Consider the following 21,183-nt stretch of genomic DNA (forward strand, 5'->3'; position numbering starts at 1 on the left):
ACAATGAGTGTAAATCGGCTGAAAGCTATATATGGGAGCTATATCTAAATCAGAACCGATTTCAACCAAATTTGGCACGGATAGCTACAATGCCAATTCTACTCCCTATGCAAAATTTCAACTAAATCGGAGTTAAAAATTGGGCTCTGTGGTCATATGTGTGTAAATCGGGCGAAAGATATATATGGGAGCTATATCTAAATCTGAATCGATTTCAACCAAATTTGGCACGCATGGCTACAATACTAAATATACTCTCTGTGCAAAATTTCAACCAAATTCGGCCAAAAATCTGGCTTCTGGGGCCATATAAGTCCATATCGGGCGAAAGATATATATGGGAGCTATATCTAAATCTGAACCGATTTCAATGAAATTTTGCACACTTGACTATACGACTAGGTGTTATATTTGTACAAAATTTCAAGCAAATCGGTATAAAACTCTGGCTGCTGGGTCCATATTAGTGCATATCGGGCGAAAGATATATATGGGAGCTATATCTAAATTTGAACCGATTTCTTCCAAAATCAATAGGGTTCTATTCTGACCCAAATTAGGAACATGTGCCAAATTTGAAGGCGATTGGACTTAAATTGCGACCTAGACTTTGATCACAAAAATGTGTTCACAGACAGACGGACGGACGGATGGATGGACGGACGGACAGACGGACAGACGGACATGGTTATATCGACTCAGGGACCCACCCTGAGCATTATTGCCAAAGACACCATGTGTCTATCTCGTCTCCTTCTGGGTGTTACAAACATATGCACTAACTTATAATACCCTGTTCCACAGTGTGGCGCAGGGTATAATGAATTGGTCCAATAAAATTTTTAATGGATTAATATGAAATGAAAAAGGTTTCACTTGAAATGAACATTTGAAAAATATTTCATTTAATATGACTGAGGATACATTAACAGGTTGGCTGATAAGACCCCGGTCTAACAAAAAAAAAAACAAATTTTTTGTCAAAATTCGTTTTTATTATTCAACATAGTTCCCTTCAAGAGCGATACAGCGATTATAATGACCTTCCAATTTTTTGATACCATTTTGGTAGTACTCCTTCGGTTTTGCCTCAAAATAGGCCTCAGTTTCGGCGATCACCTCTTCATTGCAGCCAAATTTCTTCCCTGCGAGCATCCTTTTGAGGTCTGAGAACAAGAAAAAGTCGCTGGGGGCCAGATCTGGAGAATACGGTGGATGGGGAAGCAATTCGAAGCCCAATTCATGAATTTTTGCAATCGTTCTCAATGACTTGTGGCACGGTGCGTTGTCTTGGTGGAACAACACTTTTTTCTTCTTCATATGGGGCCGTTTTGCCCCGATTTCGACCTTCAAACGCTCCAATAACGCCATATAATAGTCACTGTTGATGGTTTTTCCCTTCTCAAGATAATCGATAAAAATTATTCCATGCGCATCCCAAAAAACAGAGGCCATTACTTTGCCAGCGGACTTTTGAGTCTTTCCACGCTTCGGAGACGGTTCACCGGTCGCTGTCCACTCAGCCGACTGTCGATTGGACTCAGGAGTGTAGTGATGGAGCCATGTTTCATCCATTGTCACATATCGACGGAAAAACTCGAGTGTATTACGAGTTAACAGCTGCAAACACCGCTCAGAATCATCAACACGTTGTTGTTTTTGGTCAAATGTGAGCTCGCACGGCACCCATTTTGCACAGAGCTTCCGCATATCCAAATATTGATGAATGATATGACCAACACGTTCCTTTGATATCTTTAAGGCCTCTGCTATCTCGATCAACTTCATTTTAGGGTCATTGAAAATCATTTTGTGGATTTTTATACCCACCACCATAAAATGGTGACGGGGGTATAATAAGTTTGTCATTCCGTTTGTAACACATCGAAATATCGATTTCCGACTATATAAAGTATATATATTCTTGATCAGGGAAAAATTCTAAGACGATATAACGATGTCCGTCTGTCCGTCTGTCTGTCTGTCTGTCTGTCTGTTGTAATCACGCTACAGTCTTCAATAATGAAGCAATCGTGCTGAAATTTTGCACAAACTCGTCTTTTGGCTGCAGGCAGGTCAAGTTCGAAGATGGGCTATATCGGTCCAGGTTTTGATATAGTCCCCATATAAACCGACCTCCCGATTTGGGGTCTTGGGCTTATAGAAATCGTAGTTTTTATCCAATTTGCCTGAAATTTGGAATCTAGAGGTATCTTATGACCATAAAGAGGTGTGCCAAAAATGGTGAGTATCGGTCCATGTTTTGGTATAGCCCCCATATAGACCGATCTCCCGACTTTACTTCTTGGGCTTATAGAAACCGCAGTTTTTATTCAATTTACCTGAAATTGGAAATCTAGAGGTATTGTAGGACCACAAATACGTGTGCCAAAAATTGTGAGTATCGGTCCATATTTTGGTATAGCCCCCATATAGACCGATCTCCCGATTTCAATTCTTGGGCTTATAGAAACCGCAGTTTTTATTCAATTTACCTGAAATTGGAAATCTAGAAGTATTGTAGGACCACAAATACGTGTGCCAAAAATTGTAAATATCGGTCCATATTTTGGTATAGCCCCCATATGGACCGATCTCCCGATTTTAATTCTTGGACTTATAGAAACCGCAGTTTTTATTCAATTTACCTGAATTGGAAATCTAGAGGTATTATAGGACCACAAATACGTGTGCCAAAAATTGTGAGTATCGGTCCATGTTTTGGTATGGTTCCCATATAAACCGACCTCCCGATTTGGGGTCTTGGGCTTATAGAAATCGTAGTTTTTATCCAATTTGCCTGAAATTTGGAATCTAGAGGTATTTTATGACCGTAAAGAGGTGTGCCAAAAATGGTGAGTATCGGTCCATGTTTTGGTATAGCCCCCATATAGACCGATCTCCCGACTTTATTTCTTGGGCTTATAGAAACCGCAGTTTTTATTCAATTTACCTGAAATTGGAAATCTAGAGGTATTGTAGGACCACAAATACGTGTGCCAAAAATTGTGAGTATCGGTCCAAGTTTTGGTATGGTCCCCATATAAAACGACCTCCCGATTTGGGGTATTGGGCTTATAGAAATCGTAGTTTTTATCCAATTTGTCTGAAATTGGAAATCTAGAGGTATTTTAGGACCATAAATACGTGTGCCAAAAATGGTGAGTATAGGTCCATATTTTGGTATAGCCCCCATATAGACCGATCTCCTGTTTTGGGTCTTGAAATCTAGAGGTATTTTATGACCATAAAGAGGTGTGCCAAAAATGGTGAGTATCGGTCAATGTTTTGATATAGCCCCCATATAGACCGATCTCCCTATTTTACTTCCTGGGCTTATAGAAACCGCAGTTTTTATTCAATTTACTAGAGGGTCATAAAGAGTTGTGCCGAAAACGGTGAGTATTGGTCCATATTTTAGTATAGCCCCCATAAGAACGATCTCCCGATTTAACTCCTTGGGTTTCTAGAAACCGTAGTTTTTATCTGATTTGCCTGAAATTGTAAATATTCTGGTATTTTAGGTTCACAAAAACGTGTATCGGATTAAGTTTTTATCGGTCCATTTGGTAATGCCTCCATATAGACCGACTTCACTTCTTGAGGGTGTAGAAGGTGCACTGATCATGAAAATTGCTTGAAACTCAATGTGAAATTTCCAGAGTTTACTTCTAGAAATTTAAGATTTCAAATCAAGACGTTATTTTATAATTTTCTTGCACACTTACAAGAGATGTTAATGATTCCTCTAAAACTCAAAAAAAAAATGGTTCTTATAAATCCAGAATCTGATATCTGAATCTACGGTCAAGTCCTCAAGCCGTCCTGAAATTTCAGAGGAAACCCTAATATTTGGTTCATGGTGGTGGGTATTTAAGATTCGGCCCGGCCGAACTTAATGCTGTATATACTTGTTTTTTGATGTTTTCGTCGGTAACCACCTCTTTCGGGCGTCCACTGCGTTCACCGTCCTTCGTGCTCATTTCACCACGCTTGAATTTTGCATACCAATCAATTATTGTTGATTTCCCTGGGGCAGAGTCCGGAAACTCATTATGAAGCCAAGTTTTTGCTTCCACCGTATTTTTTCCCTTCAGAAAACAGTATTTTATCAAAACACGAAATTCCTTTTTTTCCATTTTTTTTCACAATAACAAAAGTTGCTTCACAAAAGACGCTCTATCTCACAAACTAATTGACTTACAGACGTCAAGTTTTGACAGGAATCATTTTAGGGTTGGTACTATATGAGAATAATAATTTAATACTAGCGACGCCATCTATGTGTCAGACCGGGGACTTATCAGCCAACCTGTTAGATTTAAAAAAAGTTTCATTTGCTTTGAAAAAGTTTCCATTTTGTGGTGAAAATGCTTAATAAAATTTTCCCACACTGAACAGATTAACCCTCGTTTAGCATATGCTCATTTGTCGTTATTTAGAAAGGAAATTATACTCAGTTATATTTTGATCCAGCACAGTAAATAATCTTGTAATTTTGGAATTGTACTTACCAACCACTTTTACAAAGTGGCCATCTAGACATACACCTATCAAAAAAAAACAAAAAAAAAACTTTAAATGTACCGGACTTGAGTTTTATAGTTCATAACTTCATGGTCATATGACTTAGTTACCGTAAAAGGTTAAACTCAATAAACACAGTAAACATACGGAGAGAGAGAGAGGTACTGCATGACCAACATAGTTCCCACGCCCATGTATGGCCCGCTTGTTAACAAAAATGTCTTTGTTACCAAAGGATGGTAAATGAATGCCAAGAACTCCACCTAGCCTGGGCAATCATCAGAATAAACCGGTTAAATATCGGTTATGGCCTAAAACAGTTATTAATATGGCCAAAGATATTTCCCAGCATGTGCACTAAGTAACACATCCAGCAGAATAAAATCATATCGCTCAGAGTTACCAAATTATCTTTATACTCTACACCGAAAAAAAAAATTGTCCTACTATTGAAGATTATGCAACCTAAATTGAAGGGCACACAATTTACACAATATTAAAGACAAAATTCATTAAAATAATAAACATTTTATTCAACATTTTATTTCTGTAGAAAATTATATTTGTATAGAAAATTTTGTCAAAATTTTATTTCTTTAGAAAATTTGTATCTCTATAGAAAATGTTTTATTAAAATTTTATTACTATGGAAAATTTTGGCAAAATTTTATTCCTATTTGTAGAGTTTGTAAGGCTTGAGGTCATGTTGTAATAAAACAAAATAAAATCTTAGTTTTTTAATTTTTTTTCCAATATTTCGAACACCATCGTTGTCCGTCCTCAGGGAAATTACATTTTTAATATTTTTAATAAGACAAAGTGACTTGTTCGCCACTGCGTTTGAGTTTACACTTTTATTCCTATAGAAAATTTTATCAAAATTTTATTTCTTTGGAAATTTTTATCAAAATTTTATTTCTTTGGAAAATTTTATCAAAATTTTATTTCTATTGGAAATTTTGTTATTTGCATAGAAAATTTTTTCAAAATTCTATTTCTATAGAAAATTTTATCACAATTTTGTTTCTATAGAAAATTTTGCCACAATTTTGTTTCAATGGAAAATTTTGTAAAAATTTTATTTCTATACAAATTTTTAACAAAATTTTATTTCTATGGAAAATTTTGTCAACATTTTATTTCTATAGAAAATTTTATCAAAATTACATTTTTATAAAAAATGTTGTCAAAATTTTATCCTAAGGCAAATTTTACTAAAATTTTGTTGGAAAAAATTTATTTCTATAGAAAATTTAGTCAAAATTTAATTTCTACAGGAAATTTTGTCAAAATTTTATTCCTATGGAAAATTTTGCCAAAATTTTATTTCTATAGAAAATTTTGCCAAAATTTTATTTCTATAGAAAATTTTGTCAAAATTTTATTTCTATAGAAAATTGTGCCAAAATTTTATTTCTATAGAAGATTTTGTCAAAATTTTATTTCTTGTCAAAATTTTATCCTAAGGCAAATTTTACTAAAATTTTGTTGGAAAAAATTTATTTCTATAGAAAATTTAGTCAAAATTTAATTTCTACAGGAAATTTTGTCAAAATTTTATGCCTATGGAAAATTTTGCCAAAATTTTATTTCTATAGAAAATTTTGCCAAAATTTTATTTCTATAGAAAATTTTGTCAAAATTTTGTTTCTATAGAAAATTGTGCCAAAATTTTATTTCTATAGAAGATTTTGTCAAAATTGTATTTCTTGTCAAAATTTTATCCTAAGGCAAATTTTACTAAAATTTTGTTGGAAAAAATTTATTTCTATAGAAAATTTAGTCAACATTTAATTTCTACAGGAAATTTTGTCAAAATTTTATTCCTATAGAAGATTTTATTAAATTTTTTTTTTGTGCAAAATTTTGCCAAAATTTTATTTCTATAGAATATTTTGTCAAAATTTTGTTTCTATAGAAAATTTTGCCACAATTTTGTTTCAATGGAAAATTTTGTAAAAATTTTATTTCTATACAAATTTTTAACAAAATTACATTTTTATAAAAAATGTTGTCAAAATTTTATCCTAAGGCAAATTTTACTAAAATTTTGTTGGAAAAAATTTATTTCTATAGAATATTTAGTCAAAATTTAATTTCTACAGGAAATTTTGTCAAAATTTTATTCCTATAGATGATTTAATTAAAATTTTTTTTGTGCAAAATTTTGCCAAAATTTTATTTCTATAGAAAATTTTGTCAAAATTTTATTTCTATAGAAAATTGTGCCAAAATTTTATTTCTATAGAAGATTTTGTCAAAATTTTATTCCTATAGAAAATTTTTATTTCAATGGAAAATTATGTCAAAATTTAATTTCTATAGAAAATTTTCTCATAATTTTATTTCTATAGAAAATTTTGTCAAAATTTAGTTTATATAGGAAATTTTTTCAAAATTTTATTTCTATCGAAAATTTTGTCAAAATTTTATTTCTATCGAACATTTTGTCAAAATTTTATTTTTATTAAGAACTTTTTCAAAACTTTATTTCTATAGAAAATTGTATTATATATATAAGATTATGCAACCTAAATTGAAGGGCACGCAATTTACACCATATTAAAAACAAAATTCATAAAATAATAAAATTTTAATCTATAGGCAATTTGGTCAAAATTTTATTTTTGTCAAAATATTGTTTCTATAGAAAATGTTGGTAACATTCCTATAGAATATTTTATCAAAATTTTATTTCTTTGGAAAATTTTGTCAAAATTTTATTTCTCTAGGAAATTTTGTTATTTGTATAGAGCCACCGTGGTGCAATGGTTAGCATGCCCGCCTTGCATACACAAGGTCGTGGGTTCGATTCCTGCTTCGACCGAACACCAAAAAGTTTTTCAGCTGTGGATTATCCCACCTCAGTAATGCTGGTGACATTTCTGAGGGTTTCTAAGCTCTCTAAGTGGTTTCACTGCAATATGGAACGTCGTTCGGACTCGGCTTTAAAAAGGAGGTCCCTTGTCATTGAGCTTAACATGGAATCGGGCAGCCAATGTGGTATCACAATGGACTGAATAGTCTAAGTGAGCCTGATACATCGGGCTGCCACCTAACCTAACCTAAGCTATATGTATAGAAAATTTTTTCAAAATTTTATTTTATTTCTATAGAAAATTTTGCCACAATTTTGTTTCAATGGACAATTTTGTCAAAATTTTATTTCTATAGAAAATGCTGCCAAAATTTTATTTCTATAGAAAATTTTATTTCTATAAAAACTTTAATCAAAATTTTATTTCTATAAAAATTTTTAACAATATTTTATTTCTATAAAAATTTTTAAAAAATTTTCTGTCGAAAATTTTGTCAAAACTTTATTTCTATAGAAAATTTTGTCAAAATTTCATTTCCATAGAGAATTTTGTAAAAATTTTATTTCCATAGAGAATTTTGTAAAAATTTTATTTCTATTGAAAATTTTGTCAAAATTTTATTTCTATTGAAAATTTTGTCAAAATTTTATTTCTATAGAAAGTTTTGCAATCTTGGCTTAATTTGTTTAGAATTAAGAAAACCTTGTTTACTTTGAATTTGGATTTTTAAACTGTCATTTGTTTCTATATGTATTTATAACTTTTTTAATATATCGCAAAAAGAGAATGAAAATTTGATAACTGAGATTTGTATCTTAATTTTAATTTTATTGTTCCTAGATTTAAAGCTAGATAGGTCTCTAAAATTTGTTTTTATTTTAAATAAGCCTTATCTTTGGCTTGGAATCAATACAAAAATCCTTAAGTGAAAGTCAAAATCTTTGGAGTGAACTATTTTTTGAGTGCAGTAAAAAAATATTGTCCTAATATAAACTGTAAATGCAACCTAAAATTTAGTGTCCGCAATTTACACAATATTAATGACAAATTTCTTTAAATTAAAGAAATTTTTATTCAAAGAAAGTTCACAATATTTTTTATTTAATAAAATTCAAGACATGATTCTTTGAAATTTGCGTTCCTCCATTAAAGACGTGTGGCGGTGAAAGAAGCCAAATTCTCCGTAAGGCAAAGAGAATTATTTTCTATTTAAAGACATGAACAAATGAAATATCGATAAATGAGAATAATGTGGGATAAATGAGATCTGTATACTAATTTTGATTTTATAGGGCCAAGATTTATTTTAAGTAAACCGCATCATTGGCTCCAAATCTATATCAAAATCTTAAAGGGCAGGCCAAAATTTATGGATACAAGTAAATATTATTTTTTGACAGTGTACACTGTCCAGAAAACTCTACAGGCAACAAATGAAAAGTTACGCAAATCAGTTAAAAATACGAAAATTATTTTGAAGAGGCAAAAAAGAATTGGACACAGAAGAAAATAAACCAAACTCCAAAAGTAGCTGCTGCTTTTGCTAACAAATAAACTATTTAATTAAACGACATAACAAAGCAAAAGTCTTGAACAATGGGACGGACAACTGTACTGGTCATGGGGAGTAAATAATCATACTATGAACGTTGGCGTAGTTATTGTTCCTAGCTCCAAAAAAACAAAAAGAAATATCAAACAACTACAACAATATAGTCAACTTGGCCATAATCAAGTCTTGTCTAACAACTGGAACATTTTCCACACACACGTTGTCCATACCTTCCAAATATGATTGTGAGCTTGTAGTTGACTTTGTGTTGGCAAACTATTTAATTTTTCTTGGAGTTTACCATACCCCTCCTCAACCATAGAATGTAGGAGTGGGAGGGTATATTAGCCATGCAGAATATTTTATATATATATATATATATATATATATATATATATATATATATATATATATATATATATATATATATATATATATATATATATATATATATATATATATATATATATATATATATATATATATATATATATATATATATATATATATATATATATATATATATATATATATAATATGTCAAAATTTTATTTCTATATAATGTTAGGTGAGATAAGGTGGCAGCCCGATTCATTAGACTCACACACTTCAGTCCATTGTGATACCATATTCGTGAACTTCTCTCTTATCACTGAGTGCTGCCCGATGCTATGTTAAGCTCAGGGAGCCACCGTGGTGCAATGGTTAGCATGCCCGCCTTGCATACACAAGGTCGTGGCTTCGATTCCTGCTGCGACCGAACACCAAAAAGTTTTTCAGCGGTGGATTATCCCATCTCAGTACACGCAAAAAAATAATTCTTTCCTCCCAAACGAAATTTTAGACAAACAAAGTTCGTTTCTCATTTGCTTTTCGCTGTAAGGAAGTGTATTTGGAAGAAAAGTATATACTTTTTGTGATAAACGTTTATTCTTTTCCAGGATGTAAAACCAATTTCATAAAGAGTAGCTCAAAAAAAAAAACATTATTTTCTTGCTAATTGCATTGTCCCTCACATCTTTCTCACATCCACGAGGATTTTTAGTTCTTAACACCTTTTCCTGTAATACCAACAAAGTAGAAGAAATTATACGATTTTATAATTTTTTAAAATTTTTTTACCTTTCGCCTGGACGGAGAATCGAACCGCGGACCATGCACATTGTAAGCCAACACACTAACCACTGAGCTATGTACTTGTTATGGTCATCAATAGATAAATATCAATATAAGTTATATTTATATAGCATGGCTTGCGGCGCCCACGAACCGAATAAACAAAGTTTATTTAACAGAAGCAAACATTTAGTTTGGCACCGTGGAGCAGTGGTAGCTACGCCCGACTCTCATGCCAATGTCGTGGGTTCGATCCCTGCTTCGGCCAAAGTTTTTTTTTTACATATATTCCAGATATATTTGGAAGATTCCGAAAAAATGTTCAATATTACATTGTACTATATTAAATTTTGAACTGTAAAATGTGTCTTATTAAAGACCTAAAGTCAGAAAAGAACAGGTTTTGATATAAACGAAATGGACTGTGTTGTTATTTCAAAAATAACTTTTTTTATTGAAAAAATAAAAATTTTGTAACAAACGAATTTTTTTGGTGATAAAAGTTTAAAATTTTCGAAGTAATTCAAAAAACTCTAACAAAAGAAAAACGTTTTCGGTACACGTTTTCCAAACGTTTTTTTCTTTGCGTGTAATGCTGGTGACATTTCTGAGGGTTTCAACGCTTCTCTAAGTGGTTTCAATGGAATGTGGAACGCCGTTCGGTTTCGGCTATAAAAAGGAGGTCCCTTGTCATTGAAAAATTGTTTCAAAATTTAATTTCTATGGAAAAATTGGTCAAATTTTTATACCCTGCGCCACACTGTGGAACAGGGTATTATAAGTTAGTGCATAAATATGTTTGTAACATCCAGAAGGAGACGAGATAGACACATGGTGTCTTTGGCAATAATGCTCAGGGTGGGTCCCTGAGTCGATATAACCATGTCCGTCTGTCCGTCTGTCTGTGAACACATTTGTGTGATCAAAGTCTAGATCGCAATTTAAGTCCAATCGCCTTCAAATTTGGCACATGTTCCTAATTTGGGTCAGAATAGAACCCTATTGATTTTCGAAGAAATCGGTTCAGATTTAGATATAGCTCCCATATATATCTTTCGCCCGATATGCACTAATATGGACCCAGCAGCCAGAGTTTTATACCGATTTGCTTGAAATTTTGTACAAACATAACACTTAGTCGTATAGTCAAGTGTGCAAAATTTGATTGAAATCAGTGCAGATTTAGATATAGCTCCCATATATATCTTTCGCCCGATATGGACTAATATGGTCCTAAAAGCCAGAGTTTTGGCCCAATTTGGTTGAAATTTTGCACAGGGAGTAGGTTTAGCATTGTAGCTATGCGTGCCAAATTTGGTTGAAATCGATTCAGATTTAGATATAGCTCCCATATATATCTTTCGCCCGATATGCACTTATATGGACCCAGAAGCCAGAGTTTTATCCCGATTGGCTAGACATTTTGCACAAGGAGTACAATTGGTAGTATAGTCATGTGTGCCAAATTTGATTGAAATCGGTTCAGATTTAGATATAGCTTCCATATATATTTTTCGCCCGATATGGAATTATATGGCCCCAGAAGCCAGAGTTTTGGCCCAATTTGGTTGAAATTTTGCACTAGGAGTACAATTAGTAATATAGTCATGTGTGCCAAATTTAGATATAGCTCCCATATATATCTTTCGCCCGATATGGACTAATATGGTCCTAAAAGCCAGAGTTTTGGCCCAATTTGATTGAAATTTTGCACAGGGAGTAGATTTAGCATTGTAGCTATGCGTGCCAAATTTGGTTGAAATCGATTCAGATTTAGATATAGCTCCCATATATATCTTTCGCCCGATATGCACTTTTATGGACCCAGAAGCCAGAGTTTTATCCCGATTGGCTAGACATTTTGCACAAGGAGTACAATTGGTAGTATAGTCATGTGTGCCAAATTTGATTGAAATCGGTTCAGATTTAGATATTGGTTCCATATATATTTTTCGCCCGATATGGAGTTATATGGCCCCAAAAGCCAGAGTTTTGGCCCAATTTGGTTGAAATTTTGCACTAGGAGTACAATTAGTAATATAGTCATGTGTGCCAAATTTGATTGAAATCGGTTCAGATTTAGATATAGCTCCCATATATATGTTTTTCTGATTTCGACAAAAATGGTCAAAATACCAACATTTTCCTTGTTAAATCGCCACTGCTTAGTCGAAAAGTTGTAAAAATGACTCTAATTTTCCTAAACTTTTAATACATATATATCGAGCGATAAATCATAAATAAACTTTTGCGAAGTTTCCTTAAAATTGCTTCAGATTTAAATGTTTCCCATATTTTTTATACCCTGCGCCACACTGTGGAACAGGGTATTATAAGTTAGTGCATATGTTTGTAACACCCAGAAGCAGACGAGATAGACACATGGTGTCTTTGGCAATAATGCTCAGGGTGGGTCCCTGAGTCGATATAACCATGTCCGTCTGTCCGTCCGTCCGTCCGTCTGTCTGTGAACACATTTGTGTGATCAAAGTCTAGGTCGCAATTTAAGTCCAATCGCCTTCAAATTTGGCACATGTTCCTAATTTGGGTCAGAATTGAACCCTATTGATTTTGAAAGAAATCGGTTCAGATTTAGATATAGCTCCCATATATATCTTTCGCCCGATATGCACTAATATGGACCCAGCAGCCAGAGTTTTATACCGATTTGCTTGAAATTTTGTACAAACATAACACTTAGTCGTATAGTCTTTTATGGACCCAGAAGCCAGAGTTTTATCCCGATTGGCTAGACATTTTGCACAAGGAGTACAATTGGTAGTATAGTCATGTGTGCCAAATTTGATTGAAATCGGTTCAGATTTAGATATTGGTTCCATATATATTTTTCGCCCGATATGGAGTTATATGGCCCCAAAAGCCAGAGTTTTGGCCCAATTTGGTTGAAATTTTGCACTAGGAGTACAATTAGTAATATAGTCATGTGTGCCAAATTTGATTGAAATCGGTTCAGATTTAGATATAGCTCCCATATATATGTTTTTCTGATTTCGACAAAAATGGTCAAAATACCAACATTTTCCTTGTTAAATCGCCACTGCTTAGTCGAAAAGTTGTAAAAACTACTCTAATTTTCCTCTATATATATCGAGCGATAAATCATAAATAAAGGTTTGTGAAGTTTCCTTAAAATTGATTCATAGTTAAATCTTTCCCATATTTTTTTTACTATTATTGTGTTTCACCCTAGTGCATTAGGCGACTTAAATTTTGAGTCTATAGAATTTGTAGAAGTCTATCAAATTCTGTCCAGATCGAGTGATATCTAAATGTATGTATTTGGCACAAATCTCTATATATTCAGCACCCAACACATTTGACGGATGTGATATGGTATCGAAAATTTAGATCTACAAAGTGGTGCAGGGTATAATATAGTCGGCCCCGCCCGACTTTAGACTTTTCTTACTTGTTTTTTTTTTCTATAAAAAATCTTATTAAAATTTTATTTCTATAGAAACTTTAGTTAAAATTTTATTGCTATAGATACTTTTGTCAAAATTTTATTTCTATATATATAATATTGTCAAAATTTAATTTCGATTGTAAATTTTGTCAAAATTTTATTTCTATAGGAAATTTTGTCAAAATTTTATTTCACTAGAAAATTTGTATATTCATATGAATAATACCCTAGAAGCACGTTTTCCGACCTCCTCCAAGAAGATGTCTTACTCCTTGGCATATCGCTTTGAAAAATTCTTGAAAATTCTATAGCCTTTCCCAAAGATTAATTTATATGATAAAATTAAAATCAGCGAATATCTCTGCATAACTCCACTCTAATTATGCTAATGATAGTATTATGTCTAATTATTCTCTTTTCAACTGACCTACCCAATTTGAATACAATTTGTCCTACCTTTGCCCCATCCTGATGGTAATGTAGATTTTTACTATAAATCATCAAATAATCCACAAGTTGACCAAGTCAATTCCCCTTGCTCAACGGCATAGTTTATCCCTCAATATAGAATTTTGTGGTCATTCCACTCCTGCTGCTGCTGCTGCTGTTACTACTACAACTACTTTTGTCACTAGGTTAGTAAAAAAACCACAAAACCTAAAATATGCCCCAGGGCAAGGAGACCCACTCGTTGTTGTCACCAAACATTTGGTGTCATGCATAAAAATACCAATGCCTGTTGTAGTTGGTTCAACCAATGGTTGGTGTTTTTATTATTTGTGCTGTTTTGACTGATGTTTTGGGAATAGGAATGAAAATAGACCGGAATAAGGTCATCATAATTCAGTTGAAAATCCAGCACGAAATTGAAGAGTCAGTTGGCATGTTCGTTATTCTTGTGTAAGTTTCAGTTTTACATGGTACTAAGAGTTGGACACCTCCTCAACTATGAAATTCTCTTTTACCAAAAGTTTTAAAAGAAGTGAACAGAGTAAGAAACTAAATGTCTTGTAAACGGTAAAGAGACATTCTCTTATTTTGGGCAAGAGAAATGTTACTCACTTAGAGATAATCCAGCAAACATTTTGTGAATAGCGTTTTTATTTTCGATGAATCTTTCTATGTACACGGAAAAAAATTGTGAACTGTTTTACAATATAAATAATGAACTACTTCGTGCGACAATTGAACTAAATAGAAAAAAAAAAACAGAATAAATATCTACACACAAAAAAATAATTCTTTCCTCCCAAACGAAATTTTAGACAAACAAAGTTCGTTTCTCATTTGCTTTTCGCTGTAAGGAAGTGTATTTGGAAGAAAAGTATATACTTTTTGTGATAAACGTTTATTCTTTTCCAGGATGTAAAAACAATTTCATAAAGACAAACTAAAAAAAAACATTGTTTTCTTGCTAATTGCATTTTCCCTCAGATCTTTCTCACATCCACGAGGTTTTTTAGTTCCTAACACCTTTTCCTGTAATACCAACAATGTAGAAGAAATTATACGATTTTATATATTTTTAATTTTTTTTACCTTTCGCCTGGACGGAGAATCGAACCGCGGACCATGCACTTTGTAAGCCAACACACTATCCACTGAGCTATGTAGCCGTTATTGTCATCAATAGGCAATTACCCATATATATTATATTTATTTAGCATAGCTTGCGGCGGCCACGAGCCGATTAAACAAACTTTATTTAACAGAAAAATACATTTAGACTTGCATGCCAAGGGTCGTGGGTTCGATACCTGCTTCGACCAAAGTTTTTTTTTTACATATATTCCAGATATGTTCGGAAGATTCCGAAAAAATGTTCAACATTACATTGTAGTATATTAAATTTTGAACTGTAAAATGTGCCTTATTAAAGACCTAAAGTCAGAAAAGAACAGTGTTTGATATAAACGAAATGGACTGTGTTGTTGTTTAAAAAATAACTCTTTTTATTGAAAAAATAAAAATTTTGTAACAAACGAATTTTTTTGATGATAAAAGTTTAAAATTTTCGAAGCAATTCAAAAAACTCTAACAAAAGAAAAACGTTTTCGGTACACATTTTCCAAACGTTTTTTGCTTTGCGTGTATGTAAGACTCTTTAGGTCTTGATCGTTTTATATAGAGGAATCTTTAAATAATTATGAACCGATTTTCCGATGGTAATTAGAAGGCCACATTTTCTATAAAAATAAAATGTTGACAAAATTTTCTATATAAATATAATTTTGCGAAAATTTTCTATAGAAATAAAATTCTTACAATATGTTCTACAGAAGTAAAATTTTGACAAAATATTCTACATAAATAAAATTTTGAAAAATTTTGCTATAGAAATAAAATTTTGACAAATTTTTTGGAAAAATTTTCCATAGAAATACAAATTTGAGAGAATTTTCTATAAAAATAAAATTTTGACAAAATCTTCTATAGAAATAAAATTTTTTAACTACATTTTCTATAGAAATACAATTTTTTTAACAAAGTATATAGTCAGGGATAAACTATGTCGTCGAGCAAGGGGAATTGACTTGGTCAACTTGTGGATTATTTGATGATTTATAGTAAAAGTCTACATTACCATAAGGATGGGGCAAAGGTAGGACAAATTGTATTCAAATTGGAAAAGAAAGAATAATTAATAATTGTTGAAAAGAGAATAATTAGACATAATACTGTCATTAGCATAATTAGAGTCGAGTTATGCAGAGATATTCGCTGATTTAAAATTTTCATGTAAATTAATCTTTGGAAAAGGCTATAGAATTTCCAAGAATTTTTCAAAGCGATATCCCAAGGACTCGTCGAGTAAGACATCTTCTTGGAGGAGGTCTGAAAACATGTTTCTAGGGTATTATTCATATGAATATGAAAATTTAGAAAATTTTTTTGACAAAGTTGTTTACAGAAATAAAATTTTGACAAAATTTTCTATAGAAATAAAATTTTTACAATATGTTCTACAGAAGTAAAATTTTGACAAAATATTCTACATAAATAAAATTTTTAAAAATTTTGCTATAGAAATAAAATTTTGCAGAGTAAGATTTTTTTCGCTTGGTACTTTTTTGTTAAAATTTTCTCTAAATTTTTTTAGATTATTTATGAATTAAAAAATGGCAATTTACAAACATTTTTGGATTTCCATTATCAATCACTAAATTCTCTTAAAAGCAAAAATGGATTAAAAATAAAGAAAACAATTTTTGGCGCCAAATAATTACCATATTAACCACGCTGTAGTTAATTCTTAGTAGTTTTGAAAAATTTACGCGATTTTCTCCTGCTTTAGTTAGCAATGAACCTATTTGTACGGTCATTGTAATTTATAGGAGCCCACTGGATTAAGTGGGCTACCATATTGTCTTCCAATTTGAGTAGTTTCTTACATGTTTTCAAGCATCGTTTTGTTTATAGTCTGATTAATAATTTTTATTATGTATTTAGTTTTAATATAATATGTATTTTCGCATCATTTATTATCCATTTATTATATAAAAAAGAATATTTATTTATGAATCATTACATGACCCTACAAAATGCTTTAAGAAGATTGTGCTGGGTAGTTCTCTTTAATACACTACTTGTCCACTTCCGTTTCAAACATTTACAAACATATGTGTTTTCGATGTGTTATGAGACTCTCCCCTCTCTATTGCTCTTTTTAAATGAGAGCACTTAACCGTAACCAAACGAACAACAATGATAATCTCTTTTTCTTAATCATACACAAGGAACTCACACCAACGAAAATATAGAAATTGGAATAACAATAACAAATATTGGTAACTAACAAAAACAATAGAAACATCTATTGTTTTTGCCAGCTACTCGATTAGAATGGGTGTTTGTTGAAATCCCCCCAAAACTAGAGTTGCCAGAATTTTAGATTGCCCTTTCCTCAATCTAAGATAAATGTCTCCGGGGAAAATCCCCATATTATTTTGAATACAAATGTGTAATTTTAATTATATTTACACTACAAAAAAGCGAAGGAAAAAAAATGCTGGTTAGTATTAGAAAATTGGTTAAAATAGAAAACGACATCACAAAAATATGTAAATATTTTTTGATTAATTCAATTAATTTTATATTTTTTTTTTAATCATACCCTGCGCCACACTGTGGAACAGGGTATTATAAGTTAGTGCATATGTTTGTAACACCCAGAAGAAGACGAGATAGACACATGGTGTCTTTGGCAATAATGCTCAGGGTGGGTCCCTGAGTCGATATAACCATGTCCGTCCGTCCGTCTGTCCGTCCGTCTGTCTGTGAACATATTTTTGTGATCAAAGTCTAGGTCGGAATTTAAGTCCAATCGCCTCCAAATTTGGCACATGTTCCTAATTTGCGTCAGAATAGAACCCTATTGATTTTGGAAGAAATCGGTTCAGATTTAGATATAGCTCCCATATATATCTTTCGCCCGATATGCACTAATATGGACCCAGTAGCCAGAGTTTTATACCGATTTGGTTGAAATTTTGTACAAACATAACACTTAGTCGTATAGTCAAGTGTGTAAAATTTCATTGAAATCGGTTCAGATTTAGATATAGCTCCCATATATATCTTTCGCCCGATATGGACTTATATGGCCCCATAAGCCAGATTTTTGGCCGAATTTGGTTGAAATTTTGCACTAGGAGTACAATTAGTAGTGTAGTCAAGTGTGCAAAATTTGATTGAAATCGGTTCAGATTTAGATATAGCTCCCATATATATGTTTTTCTGACTTCGACAAAAATGGTCATTTGTGGTAAAATTTGAATTTGAATTTAGTAAATCCTTATGCTTCATTTGTGTATAATTAACTAACGTAGGCGAAAATTTTAAGGAAACTTTCACATACTGGAGAAATTTCGACTAAAGGCCGGTACTCTGTTCGGTTTTCGCTTTGAAACTCCATACAAAACCAAAAAATGCGAAAAACTAGCGAAATTTTTCCATTTGTGGTACTTTGTTTTTTCGAGTTGAAAAACTGATGTTTATAGCATGGCGCCATTTGTAATGTGAATTTATTAAAAGTATTTTTGTGGGTTTATAACGCAAACACGGATAATAATATTTTTGTTCCGATCAAAGGAAGGATCAAAGGAGTAGCAGATTAATTGCCCAAGGAAAAATAAAATGTTAATTTTGTAATAGCAAGCAGCAAGCACCAACTTAATTCAATATCGCTCCCTGTTAAACAGCGCTCCCTGTTACCTAAATAAACACCGCTTTCTATAATGGTTTCTATAAATTTTTTTTCGCAAGAATGAACATAGTACCGGCCGTAAAATGTAAACATTTTTTGAGTGTAAAACGAATCACATGATAAAACATTTGAAAGACTGTTAAAACCAGGTTGGGCAGAGAGACGATACCTTAAACAGATGGCGAACCTTATGCGGAGTCTCCATTTTAGTGATTTCTTAATGAGAGTGAATTATTAGAATTGTCCATTTCGTTTTGCAAAGCGATATACAAATTCTTATAGAGTGTAATAAAGGAGCCGGAGGATAAAGTGACAAAAATTCACGATCTCGCATTGGCTGAAATTTTGGTATGAGACGAGTTTCTGCGTCATTCCGCGACGGGCGACGAAATATGAATCCTGTGCGCGCAGGAAAGGAATATGATCATCCTAAAAATGTTTCAAGAGCAAAATGTTATTTTTGGACGGGAAACATGAAATATTTTTGTGGAATGTTTGACCAATGTTTTCGTACCTACATTCTTTCTGTAGCAACATTTTTTCTAGATTTCTTCCAATATATTTGCTTGAATCTTATAGAACACTAAATAAGGATAAGCTTTTAAGCTTTATATCGATCATTTCCCAAAATATACAGTTTTTAAAAGTTTGTGTTTTATTTATTTTACAAATTTCCCAAATGGCAAAGTACCGAATGTAAATTAGATGTAAAAGGTTTCAAGTTTCTAAATCTGAACCGATTTCTATCAAATTTAGCATACTTCACGATATTATTAATAATATCTTTGTGCACAATTTGAAGCAAATCAAAGAAAATCTCTGGCATCTAAGACTATAAAAGGGCATATCGGACGAAAATTTGGAGCTATATCTAAATCTGAACCGATTTCAAGAAAATTGGTTTAATTCCAATGCCTTTGTGAAATTTCATTTGAAGTGGAGTGAAACTTTGGTTTCCGGTGGTCGTATGAGTCTAAATCGGACCAAAGTTATATATGCGAGCTACATTTATATATGAACTAGGGAGTTTTTTTTTTTTTTTGAAAAGTCGGTTCTCGCTTTATCCGAAAATTCCATTTTCTTTAAAACTAGTTTTCGGTTTTTTATTTTGCTCAAAACCGGTTAATCGGTTAGAAACGAAAATATAAAAATTAGTGAACAAGAATTTTAAATACCAATTTTATTCAAAAAATAAAGAAATAACAGTTCCTTGTACACAGAAAGAAGAGTTTTCTTTTCTGAGGACCGAAATTGTAGACAACCAAATTTGACGCTAAAAACTTTTCTTTTAAAGCAAATAAAAAATATCAGAAATAATCGTTGAATCGTTTATCACAAATTCGGGTTTATTTGCTCTAAAAGATAATACATTATATGAAAGGGGAATTCCGTTTGTCTAAAATTTCGTTCCGGAGGAAAGTTTTTTTTTTTTTTTTTGGTGTAATAAAATAAACATTTGAAAACAAATTAAGGATTTATTCATCCTGTACTTTCGGTGTACTGGTCCCTTTGCAAATAATATTTCCGTTTATTTTTTATGAAACATGACGCAGAAAATACTCGTTTACTGATGGTAGATAACGGACTAAAATTTTTCTATAGAATCAAATAAAATAGATTTGAGACAATGGTCACAACACATTTAATAAAGTCGGGTTTATTTGCTCTTAAAGAAAGGACTTAACAAATATTTCGTTCCAAAGGTGAATATTTCGTTCTTTGGGTGAAGGAATCGTTCTAAAGAGATTTTACTACGATTATTTTGTGCTACAAGTATGCTAAAAGTGTTGTAATTAGTCAGTTGTCCCCCATCTTCAGTATCTCTTTACAAACACATATTAAAACAGATAGAAGTTCCTTTGAAATACAGATACTATTAACCGTTGGTCAAAACCTGTGTTTCGCGGTTAACCGAAAATGTCAATTTTTTCACTTCCGTTTCGGTTTGTGTAATTGAATCTGGTTAACCGGTTTCGGTTTTGGACATCCTATTCTGATCATATTTCCACAAAATTTAGAACACTAAATTTAATATATTACCAATTGTATTCTTTGTGCAAAATTTGAACCAAATGACTCTGACTTCTGGGGTCATATAAGTGTAGTAACAGCATAATTTGTCAGTACCTTCTACACCGAAAAAAAGTGAATTGTTCTATAGGAAGAATGAACTACCACGCACGAAAACTGAACTACATTTTACTCCACATTTTGAGATATCCACAAAGTGTTGTTAAAACCAGGAAATTTTAATGCCCTGTTGTACTTTTTAACTTCAGTTCACGAAATTACATCATCTCATAGAAGAAAAAAACTAACTAAAAGTAAAGAATAAAATCATTTGCGCCAAATCATGACCATTTTAACCATACAGTAGTTCTTCTTACTATTTTTGGGAATCGTACGAAAATTTTCATTTGTTTTAGTTCATAAAATTTTTGGGACATATTAAGCTGTGGAAAATTTCGATAAGAATAATAAAATTTAACTACAAGCAAATAATTTTTTTCCAATAAGAATAAGTTAAATTTAGCGT

The 21,183-nt window shown here is 32.0% G+C and overlaps 1 long non-coding RNA gene across 1 annotated transcript in view; it reads right to left on the bottom strand.

Annotated features, from left to right (window-relative positions):
- Positions 1 to 21,183, bottom strand: part of LOC142236875 (uncharacterized) — a 391,437-nt gene that overhangs the window by 119,712 nt on the left and 250,542 nt on the right. The window lies entirely within an intron of this gene.

This window comes from Haematobia irritans, chromosome 4, assembly GCF_050003625.1.
Source record: "Haematobia irritans isolate KBUSLIRL chromosome 4, ASM5000362v1, whole genome shotgun sequence".
NCBI lineage: Eukaryota > Metazoa > Arthropoda > Insecta > Diptera > Muscidae > Haematobia > Haematobia irritans.